The 18,271-nt window shown below is 46.5% G+C and overlaps 1 protein-coding gene across 3 annotated transcripts in view; it reads left to right on the forward strand.

Moving 5' to 3' along the window:
• Positions 1 to 18,271, forward strand: part of JCAD (junctional cadherin 5 associated) — a 63,145-nt gene that overhangs the window by 20,881 nt on the left and 23,993 nt on the right. Inside the window, exon 1 of one of the 3 annotated variants that reach the window (XM_062617342.1) lies at positions 10,595 to 10,723. The exons of 1 other annotated variant lie outside the window; for it this stretch is intronic. The gene's annotated coding sequence lies outside the window, so the exon portion shown is untranslated. Of the gene's footprint in view, positions 1 to 10,594; positions 10,724 to 17,976; positions 17,998 to 18,271 lie in introns of those variants that run through there. One more of the 3 variants, XM_062617344.1, reaches the window with a different exon arrangement.

Below are 18,271 nucleotides of genomic sequence, written 5' to 3' on the forward strand. Positions count from 1 at the left end.
CCCTACCTGAGACGTGCATTTGAAAACTGCAAACGTCTGTTACACAGATCCCTAACTGCTTTATCAGACAAGAGGAGAAACCTGGCAAAGCTTAACGATCTCATGGCAAGACATGTGAATGTGGTTGGAAGGTGTATGTCGGATCACCCAAACAGGTGCTCGTGCTACAGAAAAGGGTGCTGCCACCCCAACTAATGAGTTCCCAGCACACACGCCTCAGCTCATCATCCACCCCAAGAGCCTCCTGGGAGGTAACTGGCTTTTTCAGAAGCAAGGTGAATAAGCTGTAGAAGAGCAACTACGCTCCCTCCTGCTCTCTATAAACTCCTTGGAGTTCAGTAACCAGATTTCTGTAACTGTTGAGCTTTGTCTTTAGGAGGAGGCACAAGGACAGATACGCTCTGAAACATACTAGAAGAGTTGGTTAATGGAGGAATTTTATACCATGTTAGGAATGACTTTGAGCTGTTCTTGTACAGCTTTATTGTCTGATGGCAGTATGAGTGGCTTTGAGCCTGGCATCCCATGACTCGTCCAGCTTCCACACACGCAGCATCCACCAGACTGCAGAGTTCACCTGTCTCCACCATTCCGTGCCAGGCCATCAGCAGTACAGGAGCAGAAGAGGGAACATCTGCTTTCTGCCCCTCTTAAACAGTGGGAGAAGCGGAGTGCTACGTGGGGGAAAATGGCAGCCTCTTCCCTCATCAGCATAAAGTCACTCTTGTGCCATGCTTGCTGTGATTATCTGGCTGCAAAGAGCTATCTATCTAGTAGCTCCCCCTCTGTGGTGGTTATAGCAATAGGGAAAAGCAGCACCAGGCACAGTTTGAGCAAGAGCAGCTATGGCTATGAATTCAGAGCTCAGGACACAGCCACAGAGCATCTGAGCGATCCTGAACATGACCATCTCATCTGCAGGTCTGGATGGCAGACAGGCAGGCTCTGTTGGCCAAGCCCTGCTAAGATGGCAGCACCTAGAGTCACCCCATTGCAGAAGCCAGGATTTTAAAGAGGTTCTGGGATGGGGCAAACAAAAGGGGGAACCTAAGTCCTTAGGCAGCTGTGAATCACTGTCTTGGATTTAGGCACCTAAGTGCTTTTTTGGACCTCATCCCAAACACTTCATTGAGTGAGTGTTGCATTAACAACAGCCCAGTCAGAGGATAAGCAGCAACAGAAGTGTTCCAAGCTGCTCTTTTAATGCATCATAGGATGTGAACAAATGATCACTGCAGAAACAGCTGTACTGGGTTATGGTGTCATTGCCCCAAGCTGTTTCCTTCATGACTTCCATAAGAAAACACCCCTCAGCAGGACTTTCCTCAGTGCTTTCACTGCAAAACCATCAGCCTAGTGTACTCCAGAAACCTAGCCAGGTTAGGACCACTGACTTGGTGTTGAAATGGATTTGCAGCTCCCATCATCCATGTATCTGACATTGTTAGGAAGGTGGCTCCTGGTGGGTAGAGGAGGACAGTGTATTAAGGTAGTAGTAGTGGTATGTCTGTAGTGACTGTTTGCCTCAAATATGGAGTGGCCACTTTTGAAACCTGAGCTATGCAGTAACTTCAACTCACTCCAGCTTCTCTTCCGAGATGTGTCAAGTACCTACATGACTTGTGGTGCTGCTCATGATCACTCAGTTCATGTTGAATAGGAGACAGAGGCTCTTCTAGAAATGATGGGAATTTAAGGGTAAGCCTGAGTGTGCTGGGTTTCACTTTAAGCAAGACTACTCTGACTTTGGAGGATACATGGTCACAGGTAAAGGCTGTCTGCAGGGCACAACAAAAGGCAGAGCTGAAGTAAGAAGGCTCATTTCTGTTTTAACTTTCTCCTCGGAGTGGATGCAGCTTGGCTTCTCTGATGTTGTCTGCCTGACTATAACTTGCATGTGCAGGGAGGGGTTTAATCTCCTTTCAAACAGCAGCTCATTTAGAGACTGGCTTGCTGCTCTTCTCCCAGATCCTTTGTGAAGTAAAGGGAGGTCTTGTGAGGTCCCACACCATCTGGTCAGATGGATGTGGAACCTCTAGCGCAGGGACTTGCCTGAGGGGGTGACTGGTTTTGGACAAGATGGTGATGAGATTTAAGAATGTGCAGGGTATAAATGTCCTGCAGCACCCCAGCCCATAAAGGAGCATCCCTCTGAAGGAGAGCCTATATCACAGTGTTGCAGTGTGCCGAAATGTTGGGGGTAAAGCTTGAGCCAGTGAAAGAAAGGATGTAATAAATTTAGGGCTCTATTGTGGCTGTTTGTGATCTGAAGACAGAAAATACGGTGAGGTAGAGGCATCATTTCCACCGATGAGTCTGGAAGCCCTCTAGTGAATTGTGAGCTGCATATATTGTACAGAAGGTGGCCTTAGAACAAAATAACCCAATAAAATGCACATGGAAACCTTCAGGTTAATCTGAATGAGGCTTTGACTAAAAAAATAACCCAAACTTCTATTATTTTGGAGCTTGGTTCCGTTTTCCTCTTGTCCTGAATAGAAGGAGGGAAATGGAAGAATTCAGTTTGACAAGAAAAGCATGTTGGAATGAGAACTTGGATTTCTCTGTCTTTCAAGCAAAACTTCTTTGTAACATCACTATCAACTTCTACAAGATAATTAATAGATTTCAATAACTTTCAACTCCAAATATAGTCCCTAGAGACCTGCAAACCTTTATGTTGCAGGAGGACATTCTGGTGTTGGTGCTGCAATCCTTTGCACAGTTGCTGTAACTTCAAAGGTTATTGAGAAAAAACATGTTTCCATAATGCTGCTTAGATAATTTTTCGGCAAAAGAGCTTTTCCAGAAAATAGCTTCCTTTCCATTCCCTCCAGAGGCACTTCCAGTAGAGAGCAGGCAAGAAATGGGGATGACAGAAACTGCAGAAGTGCACACTCTGATGTAAAATAATACAGGAGCAAATAAGAGTTAAATCCAAGACTAAAATACACATGCACAAGGCAAGTCTGTTACTGTAGGGCTAAAGACACATCCCCACCCAGTCCTCTAAACCTGTCCACCAGTGGGTTTGAGGGGGAAGGAAACCAACTTGACAAGCATGACTGTGCAATTGCGATGCTCTGCTCAGCTCTATTTTAGTTATTTTTTTATTCCTGCTTGAAACAGAGGTGGTTCTGTACCACCCCACAGATAACAGCACACTCCCTGTGTCATTTCATAAGTAAGGCATTTGGAAAAGATTGTTCTATGAAGAATGGATTTCAGTCATAATCCTTTGACCCCCTGGTCCGTTCAAGACAGCCGTGACATGTCATTGCTCTCTGATAACGATTCTTCATGCTGCCTCTGCCTGCTCCTGTGGTGATGAGATGATCTGGGGCGGGTGCATGTCCCTGGCCTCACTCCAGAGCTCTGGGATCTGTGTAATCTCCAGTGTCAAGATGTGTTTGGATACGGAAAGCCGTGATACTGGTATGCATCAGAGAGATAACAGGAGCATCCCCTCACCAGAGGAGACAAATGCCTGGGCCTGGGTGTTGAGCTGCTGAGGCCCCATCCCTCTGTGGGCTTTCTGCCTGCTCTTTAACCCTGGATGACAGTCACATCTTCAAGGGGCTGTTCTTTGGAAGATAAAGATAGCTTTCCTGGTTCAAAAATTACAAGCCATTCTCACATTTTTTTCTCTTTAACAGAGAAGGACTGCAATTTCAGCTTTCTGGGTGAGGCTTTCTGTGGGAATGCGCTGGCATGAAGGGGTGTTGCAAACTCTTGTTGAACTTTTTGAGTACTTTGGTTACAGGCAAGCCTTTCTTCATGCTCTGCCCTTGCTACTGTGCTCAACTTCTCTTATGAAAAAAACAAACAACCTACAATAGATAGTTTTCTCCCCTTGATCTCATAAAGCCAGCTCATGTAGATCTACAGAAGGGAGGCAGTATTTCAGAAATGATAGTGCTGCCTTTTGAAATGTAAGATTTAAAGATCAGTGTTAACACAGCTAAAAGCTGAAATTGATGAGTTAAATAACTATTACTTCACTTCTTATGGAACTAATAGGAACTATGCCACAGATCATTTATAAGAGGAGACATGTTATGGTGTGCTGTGGTTTCGCATTAAAACACACCATTTCAATGATACTCCCCTCTCCCCAGTACGAACCCATGCTCTCCAAGGAAGGGCTTGTTGCAGAGGCTGGGGGAAGGGGGTAACCTGCTCCAGGGCAGGTTCCCTTTATTTTGCCAATAAATACAGTCTGGTCAAAGAACTTTGAAGATTTTGAATAGTGTATTCCCTCCAGACCCTATTTCTTGATATTTACTACTTTTGCCATTGGTATATATTTTTGTTTGCTCCTCATAAACCTGGGGGCTTCAGCTCTATCTTACAGCAGTGTTTTTCACAGCTTAGCTATATCAGTGGCAACAAACAAGAATCCTTTTATCCATACTGTACTTGCCATCTTCCAGCTAATTGTTCATACACATATGCTCAGCAAAGGGGGGAGACATTCCTGAACCACCTCTGCTGTTTCTATATTACTTCACATACTTTCATCACCTGGCCCCTTGTGCATCTCCTCCCCCAGGTGCCCTGCTATTTCAGACTCTATTCTCCTAGAGAGCTGCTCAGCACATGCTATGTGTTTGCGAGTTAAATTATCTATATTACTGAGAATCCATTTGCAGCTGTTTTAAGATGAAGGGTTTTTTTTTCTCCTCTTTCAAAGTAGATTTGCAATTTATTTGCAATAGATTTTTATGAAAAAGGCAAAGAAATTTTAGCTAATGCCTGTGGGCAACCTGAGTTTGCTCTCATCCTTCATTGTAACTCCAACAGATCAGTATCTAAACTTGCCGCACTAAACCTGGAGTCATAGCAGAACGGTACTGAGCTGTAGCTAGAAATCTGGTGGAAGACAGGGTGGATCCTACTGCTTGATTAGACCGACAGAAGGTATCGGGCACGACCTAACGGGCTGCTTAGTGTTGGCTGCGAGCTGCTGAGCACTCACAAGTAATGATGAAGTGCCCATGGAAGTGGGTATTTCCATGGAGATCAACATCTGATTGCAATACATGAGATTTGAGCACAGCCTGCTCTTCTTTTACTTCATTTGAAGTGTGTTTTCCACCAGCACTAATCTACATGGTGATGCTGATGGGGTTCACAGCTTTTGCTAACCCTCTCTTTTTGATTAGAGAAATCAAGCTAAAACCTTGCCTGTGCTTGGGAAAAGATTGCTTCCAGGCTGCATACCTCTCAGCCATGACCACACTTCCCTTGTGTGTGAGACTTCACTCCTTAATGAGTGAAGCTCATATCACTAGCAGGAATGACAATGTGGCAGCCACAGCTCAGCCTCCTCATGTATCCTCATGGAGATCGATGGAGCTGCCATAACAATCTGCATTGTACCGTTTGTGTACCCTTGTACATAATGAATTACATGAATATAGTGATTAGCCTTCTCTAGAGTAGTAAGCATCCATATTTTAAACAGGAAAAATAGGATGGATCCAACACCAACATGCTTAGCTACTGCATAACTATTCCCCTTCATCTTCCCTTACCTTCGGGGTGATCCTCTCCCTCCCCAGTCCTGATGCCTTGCTTTGAGGCCAGCTGGAGCTCCCAGCCCTTCCCGAGAGCTTTTCAGCTGAACGACTGTACAAATATTTTGGTCAGGAAACTCTCCTGAAAAATGAGGGTTGACTGTTCTGTTCCTCAGCTGGGTGACGGGGGTAATTACTGTGATACCTTCCCATCTCTCCTGGGTGTTATGATGAGAAAATCATTAGTATTTGCTGAGTATCCTGAGCCAAGTCCTTGAGTAAAGAGCTGTAAGGATTATTTTAACAATATTTAGCACTTCAGAAGTTTTGGAAGCACTACCTAATTTTCCCAAATGTAAACCAGCTAAATTCTGAAGGGTAATTTGTGTGCCACACCTCTTAGCCTCTTCAGCAGTGTTCACAATGTTCAGGAACACACACCGTAATCAATGCACCCTATCTCTGTGTTCACCAGTCTTTCATTTTTTGCTTCCCCCCCTCCCCCTTTTTCCCTCCCTCCAGCACACTGTGGTCATACTTTAGGATTCTGAGGTATATCTAAAGGAAAGAACAGCTGAACATCTATTTCCTTACATCTAAAGGAAAATATTCTCCATCACAGTGCAGTATTCCTCCTCCCCAGCAGCCTGTGGCCCAACACCTTGCACAGACACTGTGTGTTACATGACTGCTATGTATTACATCGTCCTTGCAGAATGGTCACCACCTGGCGCTATGAGCTATTTCCCTCTATTCAATACACATCCATCCCATCTGTTTCTTTGGGATGCTTAGAAAGCAATAAGGTATTTTGGGAACTGAATCCCCAAATACCAGGTCAAAAGAAGCACCAAAGAACTGGCAAATGAAAACATCCCCTTTCCACAGCAATGCTTAGTGTTTTCCTTCATGTAGCAATAAAATATCTGAAGCTTTTCTGTTCCAAACAAAGAAGAGGTGCCAATTCCATAAACAGGTGATTACCGGTGGATAGGTAATGTGACATGTTTTGTTGCAAAAGGGTAATGGCTGTTTTGTTTATTACTAGCATCTGTTCTGAGAAATTTTAATATATCAGGGCTCTAACATGCCATATAGGATGGAGAAGAGGAAAAAATAAGCACAGGTTTAGTAGCACATCTGTGGCTAGTTAGTTATGGTAAACTTCAGGTATGTGGTGATTTCAGTGTATGTTCTTAAATACATTCCCGGCAACTGGATCTAAGACAAAAACTTACAGTCTTTTGGGGAAAAATTAAAGTACCTAGTCACTCAAACCACACCAAATTATGAAGAAATCTGCTTGATTTCAATGTAAAAACCACTAATGCAGGATTACTCCAGAAATGAGTCTCCAAGCCTGCAACAAGCTCAGCAGGAATGGCACGAAAGCTCTGGCCCCTTGCAGCAACGCTGATGACGGGACATAGAACATAAACAGAGGACTCCCAGGGAGGGAGATTTTGAGGCCGGAGAGAATTATAAAGGCATAAAGCAGCAGCAACTTGCACCGAGCAGAGCAGGACTCCCCATTCACTCATCACAGCAATGGCACGCAGCAGTGCTTTTGCTGAAGAGCTGGCTGGCGTGCAGCGTGCCTGTGTGTTTTTCCTTTTCCCTTCCCTGTGCATTAATTCATCTGTATTTCCCCCATCTGGCCTGCCTCTCTCATGTTTTGTGTTTCTGTTTTCCACAGTTTCTGTCTATAACGGCCACTCACTCAGACTTGCAGGCGCTGCTCTTCATCTCCCTAGGAGCCAAGCCCTGGTGTTCCCTGCTTGCATAGGCATGTGGACCCACTCTACCATGTCCCATGGGATGCTGATTTGAACCCGACTGCTGTGACACATGGGATGGCCTTGCCACTTGCTGGGTTCATGCAGCCCCTCCATGCTCCTGTGCAGATGCTCACCTTTGATGCCACCACACAGCCACCACCAGCTTTTGGTTTATGGTTTCTTTGACCTTCTTCTTGCCCCCTGCAAGCCATGCAAAGCAGAGGGGCAATAACAGCTCTCTCCTCAATTGCCTGACCTTGTCACCCTCCCCCATCCACCGATTTTCACGCATCTCAGGAATCTTCTGTAGCAGGACAGAAGCTTTAGCACTCTTTTCTCTTCACAAACCCAATCTGTACGCTTCTCTTGTAGCCACATTTAATACTTCCAGCCTTTTCAAAGCTGAAGCTCTAAACTGAAGATTATCTGTCAATGGGCCTCTTCTCCAGAAAGAGCCAGGAGATGGAGATCTACCCAGGCGGCCACAGGATCGTGGGCTGTTCTGGGGAGCAGTGCTGCAGGCTGTGCACCATTTACTCCAACCACTGAAAAGCAGAATTGCTTTCCTGCCTCCTCTGTTTTTTCTCATCTTCACCCTTCTCCTGGCAGTCACACTCTGCATTGCAGTAGCCACCTGAGACCACAGCCTTACTGATGTGGGCACTGAGCTAAGGCAAAACCAGGAGCAACATCTGCCCAAAGAGTTTGCTCTCTAACAGGGAGTGGGCAAGATGCAGCAGGAGCAAGGGAGCCTCTGAAAGTTGTGCTGCCACTGAGGAGCACAGCACCCAGACTTCCCAAATCACAGACCAATGGCTTCATGTGTTACACCAGCCCTCTGGGCAATCCTGCTTGGACACAAGGTGGGGCTGCCAGCTCTCATTGGTAGTTAACTGTGAATCCAGCCTGAGAGATGCCCCAGATATTGTTTCAAAAATCATGCAATTTGCTTTCTGGTGTCTGACCATGGAGATGATTTCAGCTCAGGTTTTCAGGCTTTTCTCTTTAGCAGGAGAGCTAGAAGCATGGGTGGCTGTTTTCTTTTTAAATGAGGAAAGTTCTGCTTCTCAACTGTTCCTTTGACTTCACTCAAGGGAAATCTTCAGTGACTGCAGCACTCCAAAGTCATTCCAAGGGCTGTACATCCCTTTGCAGCCCACAAAGCGTGCTCAGAAGTGTAACAAAACACTACCCCAGGTTCAGAGAGGCAGCTCTGAGGTGGGCTGTCCTTTGCACTTTCATCATGCTCTTCACGGCCCATGACCTCCTCCAGACAAAAAGATGTCTCTCCTGTGCACCTTTACAGTGTTCAGTAAATGATCCAGTTTTCCTTCACTGGAGGGGCAGCTTCAGACTCTGCCTCCTCTCTTCCTGGCTCAAAGGCAGTTCAGAAGCAGCTTTCCCAATGGAGAGCTGACAGCTACGGCAGCAAGGCCCTGCTCTGTATGGTGCCTCATACTTACCCAACAGGGAGCGAAAGCTTTTTTGCTCTGAAGGAGGGATGTAAACAGGACTGTCTCCTACAGCCAAGGAGAGCAAACAGCTCAGAGCTGCAGCCATGCACATGAAAAAGTTGTCCTGGAAATCTTTTTCATACAAGACAATAGAGACAGGTATTTAAACCCCCACAACTCCCAATTTGCCTGTCAGAGTCAAGAAATTTAAATAACGAACCGTAACCTGTGCCAGCACAGCTTCCTTCATGGAAACCTGTGCTATCATCACACCCACAAGAAGTTGCTCTGTGACAAAACCCAAACTTTCTACTGACTGACTGTGTCAGACAGAAGGTTTTACCATGGGAAAATACAGGGGTTTCCCAACCAGCAAAGCCATTGAGAATGCTGCAGGGATGAAGTGTAAGGCGTCCTGCTGGAAGTCCCCCTGCTGCTGATGGCATTACCCTTGATGCATGCTTCTTGTGTCAGCGCTGCAGGCTCAGAGCTTCATAGCTGGAAGATAAAAGATGTCTGTAGAAAAGCAGGACAATGACAATTATTCCCAGCACCCTACAAAACCGGGGCATCAGGGAACCTGTACTCAGTTCTGGGCTCTCCTATAGAATTCTCCTGTGACCTTGGACTCATTGTGTAACTTTAATACCTTTGTTTTCCCATTATTAACTAGAGCACATATTGAATAGGACTCAGTGTATGAACACATGTAAAGCACTTTGATAGCCTAGGGTAAAAGTGAATAAAGGCATGGTGAGCAGTTGACGGGCCTAAGAAATTGCTGAAGTAAATAATTCACAAACATAATTTTTGAGAGTGTCATTAAACCAAAACATATTTGCAAATTATTCACCTGTTTCTAAAGGCTGAATAAATGCCAGGGACTGGAGAGGTGGGGAAGCAGGCAATCAGCTATGATTCAGAAAGGCTTGCAGATTGCACCGTGAAAACCATGATGAGGACAAGCCCTTTGGGCTTGCAGCCAAGTGCCAGCAGTCACGGCAAGTTTTGCAAGGGTCTCCTCTGGCCCCCCTCCACCCTTGATGGACCCCAGCCTTCCCTTCTGCAGATATTCCTTGCGCTGAGAAAGTTGTCTTTCTGAGCTCAGCTGCAGAGCAGGGAGGCAGGAGGTGCCTGTTCAACTGCATGGAGAAAACAACCTGCCCCATGTAAGAGTGCATTCCTGGCAGAACTGCCACTGCTGGTGTGGGCTTACGAGCCAGGCCCTTCTGGGTTATCTCTTTGGAAGGATGCACTGTCTGCTGTTGGACATGTCCTTGACCTGGCCAGGCTGGATAGGGCTTTGAGCAACCTGGCCTAGTGGAAGGTGTCCCTGCCTAGAGAGGTTGGAACCAGATGAGCTTTAAGGTCCCTTCTAATCCAAACCATTCTATGGTTCTGTGATTCACAGTTAAGTGCCCATCTCATGGGCCTGTGACGGGTGGGTACTTGATGGTAACCGGACCTCCCAAGGCTTGGATTTTTCATCTTGCAAGTGCCTCACACACGTTTTACCACCGGCGCAGAGCATCGCCTCCGCCGTGCACAGGCCAACGTGTTTCCAGGGACGGATTAAAGGAGGATGAGCGGATCCCAGCGTGGGAAGGCAGCGTGTAACGCCTGCTTGGTCAGCTGGTGCCTCGGGCTCGCTAAGGGCAAGGAGCTGCTTCCCCAGGCTGAAGCACGGCCCCGCCGCGGGAAGGGACGGGGAAGAAGAGCACACACCGCCACATCTCCCGTGGGCCCCAGCCGCCCCCCCCCGCCTCGGACGCTCCCCGCTGGCGGCCGGGGCAGCGCCAGAGCGCCCGGGGGGGGCGGGACGGGGCGGACCGAGTTTGTCTCCTCCCGCCCCCCCCCATCCTGCCCCGCCCCTCCCCGCCCGCCGCGGGCTCGGCGCCTCCCGGCTGCCGCGGCCGCTGAGCGAGGCGGCCCCGGCCGACCCTCGAGGGGCTCGCGCGGCCCGCCCGGAGAGGTGAGTCCTGGCAGGGCGCGGTGGGCGGCTGGAGGAGCGGGCGAGAGCGGCATCGGGGCTCGGAGGGGTGCCCTAGGGCGATGCGCGGCACCGCGGGGCGCGTCCCCCCGGTGCCCGTCCCTGCTCTGGCCGCTTTGCACCTGCTCGTTCCTGTCCTTCCCGGCATCGCCCCTGTCCCTTCGCCCGCGTCCCCAGCCCTGCGCAGGGCCCAGTTTCCCTGGAGCTCGCAGCGAGCGGGAGTCCCAGGGAAATTCCTGGGTGCCGCGGCTGGAGCCCCTCACCTTCATTCAGCGCCCGTCGCTGTGCTCCCCTGCGCCCGGGGCGCCGGCTGCGACTCGGTGTGGCTCCCGTTGAACCGACCAGGATGGGGCATCAGGGTCTGAAACATCAGCTGCTGCCCCTCTTGGTGTTTAGGCTTACTTCGATATTTGCACAGCGGTCACAGGGATTTTGAGGTTATTTCGTTTAGAGTGGTTGTTTTAAGCCATGTAATGTTGCGGGGGATGCAGAAAAAAGCTGTTATGTCAGAAGGAGATTTGTGCCGTTATGTCATTTCATAATTGCCTCAGAATTACAAATTACAGCCCTAGTCTCCCGCTGGATCTGTGCCAAAGGACTCTTGCATCTATTAAGGGTTTGGGGGTTTCTTCCTTCCTTTTTGGACGAAAAAAAAAAAAGAGAAAAAGTTGAGAATAATGACTTGAAAATAATGGCTTTTTAGTGGCATGGACCCTACATGTTAAGCTACTCCAGCCCGTGTCTGTAAGTGAAAATAACGATGTAACTGTTCCGAGTAGTCAGTCTGATCCATGCAGTCAAGACATTAAATCTTGGCTAGTGACACTGAGAATTGTGTCCTGCTGAAAAGTATTCAGCTGCACTTCTTTGCAGGAGCTGAAGCATTTTCTCTGTGTTGCAAGTTCTGATTCTGCCCAGAAGCTCTGTTGCTGTTTGTGGGGAACAGACGTGGAAAATAGCAGCCTTCCAGCTTCAAACTAAAGAATATAGGATTAATGACAGAGAAGGGCTGTGTAGCTCAGAGGAGCAGCCACTGCAAGAGCCTCAATTTGCGCCAGTGCTTAGTTTGTAATCACAGAGACTAGACCTGCCTCTGTGCCGACTGTGTGCATAGACTACGCTCTTGCCGTTCTACCACTCACCATGGAGGAAAAAAGTGTGGTCCTGCCGGCTGTTCCCTTAGCCAAGGATGCTGAGGGCAGCAGGAGTCTAGAGGAGATTGAAGCAGGTTGCTGCCACAGGACAGAGAAGCTGCGCTGGGCTGTCCCCCTCCAGGCAGGGTGGTCTCCTGAGCTGTGCCACCGCAGCATGTTATAATACCAACTCAAGTACCAATTGAGTCTGTTGTTTCAAAGGCTACATCCGCTTCTTCATCCTCCCTTCCAACAGTGATGTTCAGGATTGCTCCCAGCTGCAACATGCATGCGCCCGATCTTGGAAAAGAGATCTTTCAGAGTCTGCCAGGCTGTGTGTATCAAGTACCATATTACAGTAGTATATTGTTCTTTACATGCATAACTTCACTGGCCTGTTATGACCTAAAACGCACACAAAAAATAAACAAGGGCATATTGTTTGGTGGGAAGGATGCAGAAAGTTTTTCTGCCTTAGCCATTAGTAAGGAAAAGATTACTTTTAAGTGTTTCTCCTGATAGTCAGAGAAATGACATGGCACATGTAAGCTCGAGTTTTGCGAAGCAGGCTTTATTTGGAAGGTGAGGCATTTCTGAACTTCTCAGTCACCTTGGAACTAGTTACAAACGCATAGCAAAGTCCTGCCCAAATCTTCTCTTCTAATTAATTGGCCAGAGGCCATCCTAATTAACCTTGAGGGAGTTCAGGGGTGGGAGAGCTTGGTATGAAACAATTGTCTTGTAATTTGCTGTTCACAATGTGTTGACCAAGCCATGAGCTGCATCTCAGAAATCCTCTGGGTCTCTCGCTGAGGCTATTGCACCGGTTTATTTGTTTTTAACAGATGTTGTTTTCCACTTCTTGAATGGAAAGGGTTATCTCACTTTCTGCAACCTTGGTATTGTACTTTGTTTCAAGAGCCAGTGGACTCAAGCATGCTGGGGAAGCTTACTCACCAGTTCCAGCTATGAAGGAAGGGGCTGGTCAGCCTTTTGGTGGTCTTGATGCAATTGTTAAGGTCTCTTTATGAACTGATGGCATCTTTTCACATCTGGCTACAGATAACTCTCAGTTTTTCTGGTACTGGCTATGCCTGCAGAGAACAAAAGTCAGCAGCAGCCTCTCTGTCGCACAGGTGTATTACAGTTAGCGTATTAATAGAATTTGTCAGCCATAACTTGGACCATCTCAAATGGTGGGGCAAGGGGAGGGGTTCTGAAAACTGGTTGAAAAAAAGGGAAAAAAAAAGCTAAAGTCTGAATCCTGCTTTTTGGAAGTGCAAGGGCACCCTGCAAGTCACCGAGTGTGTGATGAAGGAGGAAAAGTAAACAGATGTATCTGAAATTTTAGGATGGACCTTCTTCCCCCGTCGTTATGATATCTGCTTGCCTTGTTCATCCAGGAGCTCAGCCATGCTCAGAGGCTGGGCCACCTTTCACCAGCCTGGGTTTGCCTTGCCAGTAGACAGCCCTGCCCAGCACATTCAGTGCCTCAGCAGCACAGCGGCGCTTGCGTGTAGTCTTCTTGAGCATCTGTCTTATTTTTGTTCTATGCTAATGCATACAAATGCTATTTTGGCATTTATTTTCTGGTAGAGCAAAGGGTCGGGGGAAATCCTGCTGAGACTACAAGGCAGGACACAGAGATGCAAGAAAGATAGATCAAAGGCATCTATAATACAGGAAGAAACAGAGGGTCAATCCAGAAGAGAGGGCATTTGATTATACATACAAGGGTAATATAAAAGGGATAACAACACAGGAGAGGATGGTAATGTCTGAAAATGAGTAAACAAACAGAAGTTTAAGACTATGCTGAGAATTTATTTACTCCAGCAGACACAATCCTTATCTCTTTGAAAGAGGAGAAGACCACACCAACCTTGGAGCGCCTCTGCTCCCAGCCACATTTCTGAGAGGGAGAAAGTGTTTGTTTACGGATCTCTCCTCCGTGAGTCCTGGCCTGATGGGCAGGCCTGTCCTGCTGTGATTAGTAGGATGCTAATGTGTGTAATCCTTTTGATCACAGGGCCCAGGCTCTATAAGTCATGTCACTGTCACCTCAAAGAAATTCAACTATGTGGTAGATCCCATATTAACAATTTTTACTTTGAAAGATTCAATTCAGTTATTATTGAGGAAAGATATAATGCAGTTATTGAAGAAAGATTTAATAAAGTTATTGTTGAAATACTTTTCTTTGGTTTTTACAGATAGAATACTTTTCAGTTCAAAAAAATGCAGACAATGATAATGATCCATGTAGTCCTAGCATAGGAGTAGCTTATGAGCACCTTGACCATAGATATTTTAGGTTGGATTATTAGCCCTTAACATCTTGATTTTCGATGTTTCCATGTGCATTGTTTCACTGAAGTGGTTTGCTCCATACAAAAGCATTGTAAGCAGTATGGAAACATCATCAGAGTCCTAAAGAATATCCTCTTCTGCAGTCTCTTTTTGGGAGGGAAAGAGGTAGCTAATTATGCTTTGTTTAATAAATGTACTATTTTGTTCTGCTGTTGTGACAAACAAAAGCTGTCATTTGAGGAAATCCACCATATGCTGCCAGTTGGTCTAAGGACTGGATATATCTGGAGCACAGAGTAGCAGTGAGCGCTCTTTAACAATTGCTCCTTCTCTAAAAAAAGTCTGCACCGATTTCAGTGGAGTAATGTGCTACTCTGTCATCGGTGGAAGCAAGCTGTTGACATTTTGAAAACCAGCTAATATGAACAGCGGTATCTGTGCATGCTTGGACATTTCCTCCCTCCCATGAATGCGTTTACTTCTATTTGGATGCTTATGAGCCTCAGCGAATCAGTGCTCACTCTTTGCTGGATTGGTCCATGGCAAATTTAAAAATCAACCTTATTGCGCATACAAACTCCCATCCATACCCTCTCAGACACGTTTCAGCGCTGTGTGAACCCAGTATTCAAACACCCACATTATTTAAGAAAACCCAGACTAGCTCTCTACCATTTTTTCTTGGCAAATCTGAGAAAGCAAACTTTTAAATGTGACCTGAAACCTCCTGACAAACAGGGCTGGCAATGCCTGGAGAGCAGCCGTCGCTCATTAAGGCCTCCCCCAGGAGATGCTCTGCACTCACTCTCATGCCACAGTGTGTTTGCTGATACATCTGCACTGGTGAGATACAAGGCAGGAATAACTACCTTCTGAGGGTTAAATAAACTCTTTAACTCCTCTTCTCCTCCCCACTTCCTAGTTTTATTGGAGACACGTTGTGTCATTAATTTATTCTGTGGCACAGTTCCTTGGTGATTTCAGTGAGGACTTTTTGCTCAAAGAATGCAAAGAGGATGTGTGCTGTAATTTTCACCGACTGTAAATCTCTGTGTTAGAGAAAAAATATGAACTCCTGCCCGCAGGTAATGAGGGTTAAACACAGAAATTCACGGATTTCTTTTTAATTTCGGTGAGATGAATAGGAGAGAGTGGCCTTGGAAGACATAAATTGGCTTATGTTCCAGCAATGGCTTTGACAGGTTTTTGTCTCATGTAGTTAGCAGAGATGTGTGTAGTACTAGTGGCTTTGAAGGCCTCAGTATGGTGTTGGCCATAATGGGAACTTTCTTGAAGTCTTGCCTGGTGCGTGTCCATGATCTGATATGAGTCCTTTGGTCAGAACCCCATTCTTGAGCCTCCAGTTAGCTTCATCTGCTCCATCCCTGACAGATCTTCATTTAGCCTGTTCTTGAAAACTTTTATTGATAGAGCTTCAGAACTTCCTAGCATTACCAGTGGTTCACTATCATCATGGCTAGACAGGTCCTTCTAATATCTAACCTAAATCTCCCTTGCTGCATGCTAAACCAGTCCCTTCAGTTTTCCACAGCCGCAGGGAGCAGGACAAGATTATCACTGCCTTTTAGCAGCCTGACATATTTAAAACTTGTTATCATCTCTCATTCTCTCACCCTCATTCCTCCCTCCTTCCCTTCCAACTAAACAAGCCCACTTCTTGTAGCTTCTTCTCCAGGGGTCACACTTCTAAAACTTCTTACCGTTCTTGTGAGCAAGGAGCAGGCAGCAGCATCTTGCTTGAGGTAGGGCCCAAAAACTGAATATAGGGCTGACAGGAGTCAAGAGCCTGACATGTGAAGCTCATCTTAATCTGTCTCCAAGCCTCTTCACCTGTGTGTACCAAGCCCTGCACTACTCCTGATGTCTTCTCTCTTTACAGCCCTAGCCCCAGAGACTCTTTTGCTGTACCACGCCATTCTGCACTTCTGTGTCGCATCCTTCTTCTTCGGCATGGTGCTTTACACCTGCCTGTATTGTATCTCAGTCAGTAATTCCAGACTAGGTCTATAATTTATTAAGATTTTATTCTAATTGGAATCCCTGAAAATGCTGGAAGCGCTCCCTACAGATTTGTAATTGTAATCTTTATTCTAATTTACAAGTCATTAATGGAAATACTGAACAGAACAAGACCCCAGGCACAGCCCTTATGTGCCTTTTCAGGTTGACATTGAATTTAATAACTACGAGTACAGATGTGAAACATTTGTATACCCACCAAGAGTAAATTATACCTAAATTGTATTTGCCTGGTTTGCATGTAAGGCTATCACATGCATCCATCAAAAGCTTTCCTCTTTCCAATGTGCGACTTCTACTGTTTTTTTCCTCCCTACCCACTGTGCTCCCAACTCTGTCAAAGAAGAAAATTAAATTGATTAGACTTAATTTGTTCTTGACAAGTCTGTGTTTTCTGTTTTCTCATGACTTTATCATGTGGGAGTGGATGCAGCTGCAGTGCAGGGCAGGAAGCAGGGTGATAGAAATGCCGCTGCTCCTCCTGGATCACACACTCACTCCCTCCTGCTTTGTGATAAATCAACACCTGTTATAAGTATTTACAAGTGGGTTGAATAATAGTTTGTCTGAGTCAATATCAAAGCCAGGCTGTTTGGTCTATGATATCTCAGATCTGTCTTCTTCCCTCTTTTGTTTGAAGTTAGAGAATATATTTGCCCTTCACTCATCCCTTGAGAATTTCTAGGAGATATTTACTCATGGCTTGGAGGCTGCCCTGGCTAGTTCCCTGCTCCTTCCTTGCTCCTAGCCTACGCTTAGTTAAGCCCTGCCAAGCTGAATACCCCCAACATATCTCTAATCTCTTTTTTCCTGTGTTCTAGACTATCTTTGTGTTAAATATCTAATATTTGATCACAGTGAACATTGCTGTTTACGGCTCTTCAAGCACATGAATTTTGTCTTTCCCAATGGAGCATGTGTCTGCAAGCCAGTGAATGTGGTTTCTGCAGTGGAAGGCAGGGGCACAGCATGCCAGGGCAGCTGCATGCACGGCTGCCTGCCATTTACAGTCCCATCTGACTTTATTGTCCCCAAAAAGATGAAATGATGAAGGTAAAAGCCTCATTTAATGTGTTTGGTTTTGATAAGCTCTCTCATATGCACACATGCAAAGCCAGAGTGAGAAAACAGGAGCAAGTACAATGGCCAAAGACTTAGGTATTCTCCTGAGATGTAGCTCGGGGTTATGTTTAGACTGAGCGAGTAGTACCATCTCATATTAAAACTTCTTCCACAAGAACCTGTTTGCTACTACTGTAGTCTGTCAGGCTTTTATCGCTTGATCTGAGACTTTCAGGTTGTGCCTCTCTCACAGACAAAATTTATTTTAATATTGTCAGCTAAACCAATTCTACCGTTTCCATGATAAATTAGGGGGGAGGAGGGAGGAGAAGGAATGTTGTTTTGCCCACATTAAAAAGGGTAAAGAAAAGAAATCCTCCAGCTGTTCCGCTGAGACCTGCAGTGTTCGGGAACAGGATCTGTGGTGACAAGGCTCAGAGACATCTGCGCATGTTCTCGGCAGACTCGCCTCTGTTTCTAGGTGCTCCATTTTCCAAAGGTTTTTCTCTCCCATCTGTCAGAGCTCCACATCCTCTGGTGCTGAGCAGCCCACCAGTGACCCAGCCCTGTGCAAGGACAGCGCTCGTGCCCTAATGACTCCAACATTGTGTGAGCAGAGCATCCCTGCACAGCCCTGGCATGGTGCCCTTGCCCGGGGCTGTGGCAGTGGAGCTGGATTGTCTCCATAATGATGGTTCCTGCATTTTCCAGGTACAAGTGAAATGGGGTCTTGCACATGGGAGCAGAAAGCAGTCGCAGAGGTGCTTCTGCTGGAAATGTCGATGGGACAGAAGCTGGTCATCAGGAGGGGAAGGAGGAAATTGGGGTGATGGATGTGAACCAGGAGAAGCTGTTAGGGGTGCAAGAGGTCAGGGCAAACTTTACCCCTTGCTAGTGTGGTGATGGGCTGTGTGGGAAGAGTGGCTGGACTGGTGGGACCAGGAGACGGGAAGGCAGGGAAGGGAATCTGCAGGGCAGTGAGGAC

The sequence above is a fragment of the Pezoporus occidentalis genome, unplaced genomic scaffold, assembly GCF_034315485.1.
Source record: "Pezoporus occidentalis ecotype Australia unplaced genomic scaffold, CSIRO_AGI_Poc_V1 ctg195, whole genome shotgun sequence".
Lineage (NCBI taxonomy): Eukaryota > Metazoa > Chordata > Aves > Psittaciformes > Psittacidae > Pezoporus > Pezoporus occidentalis.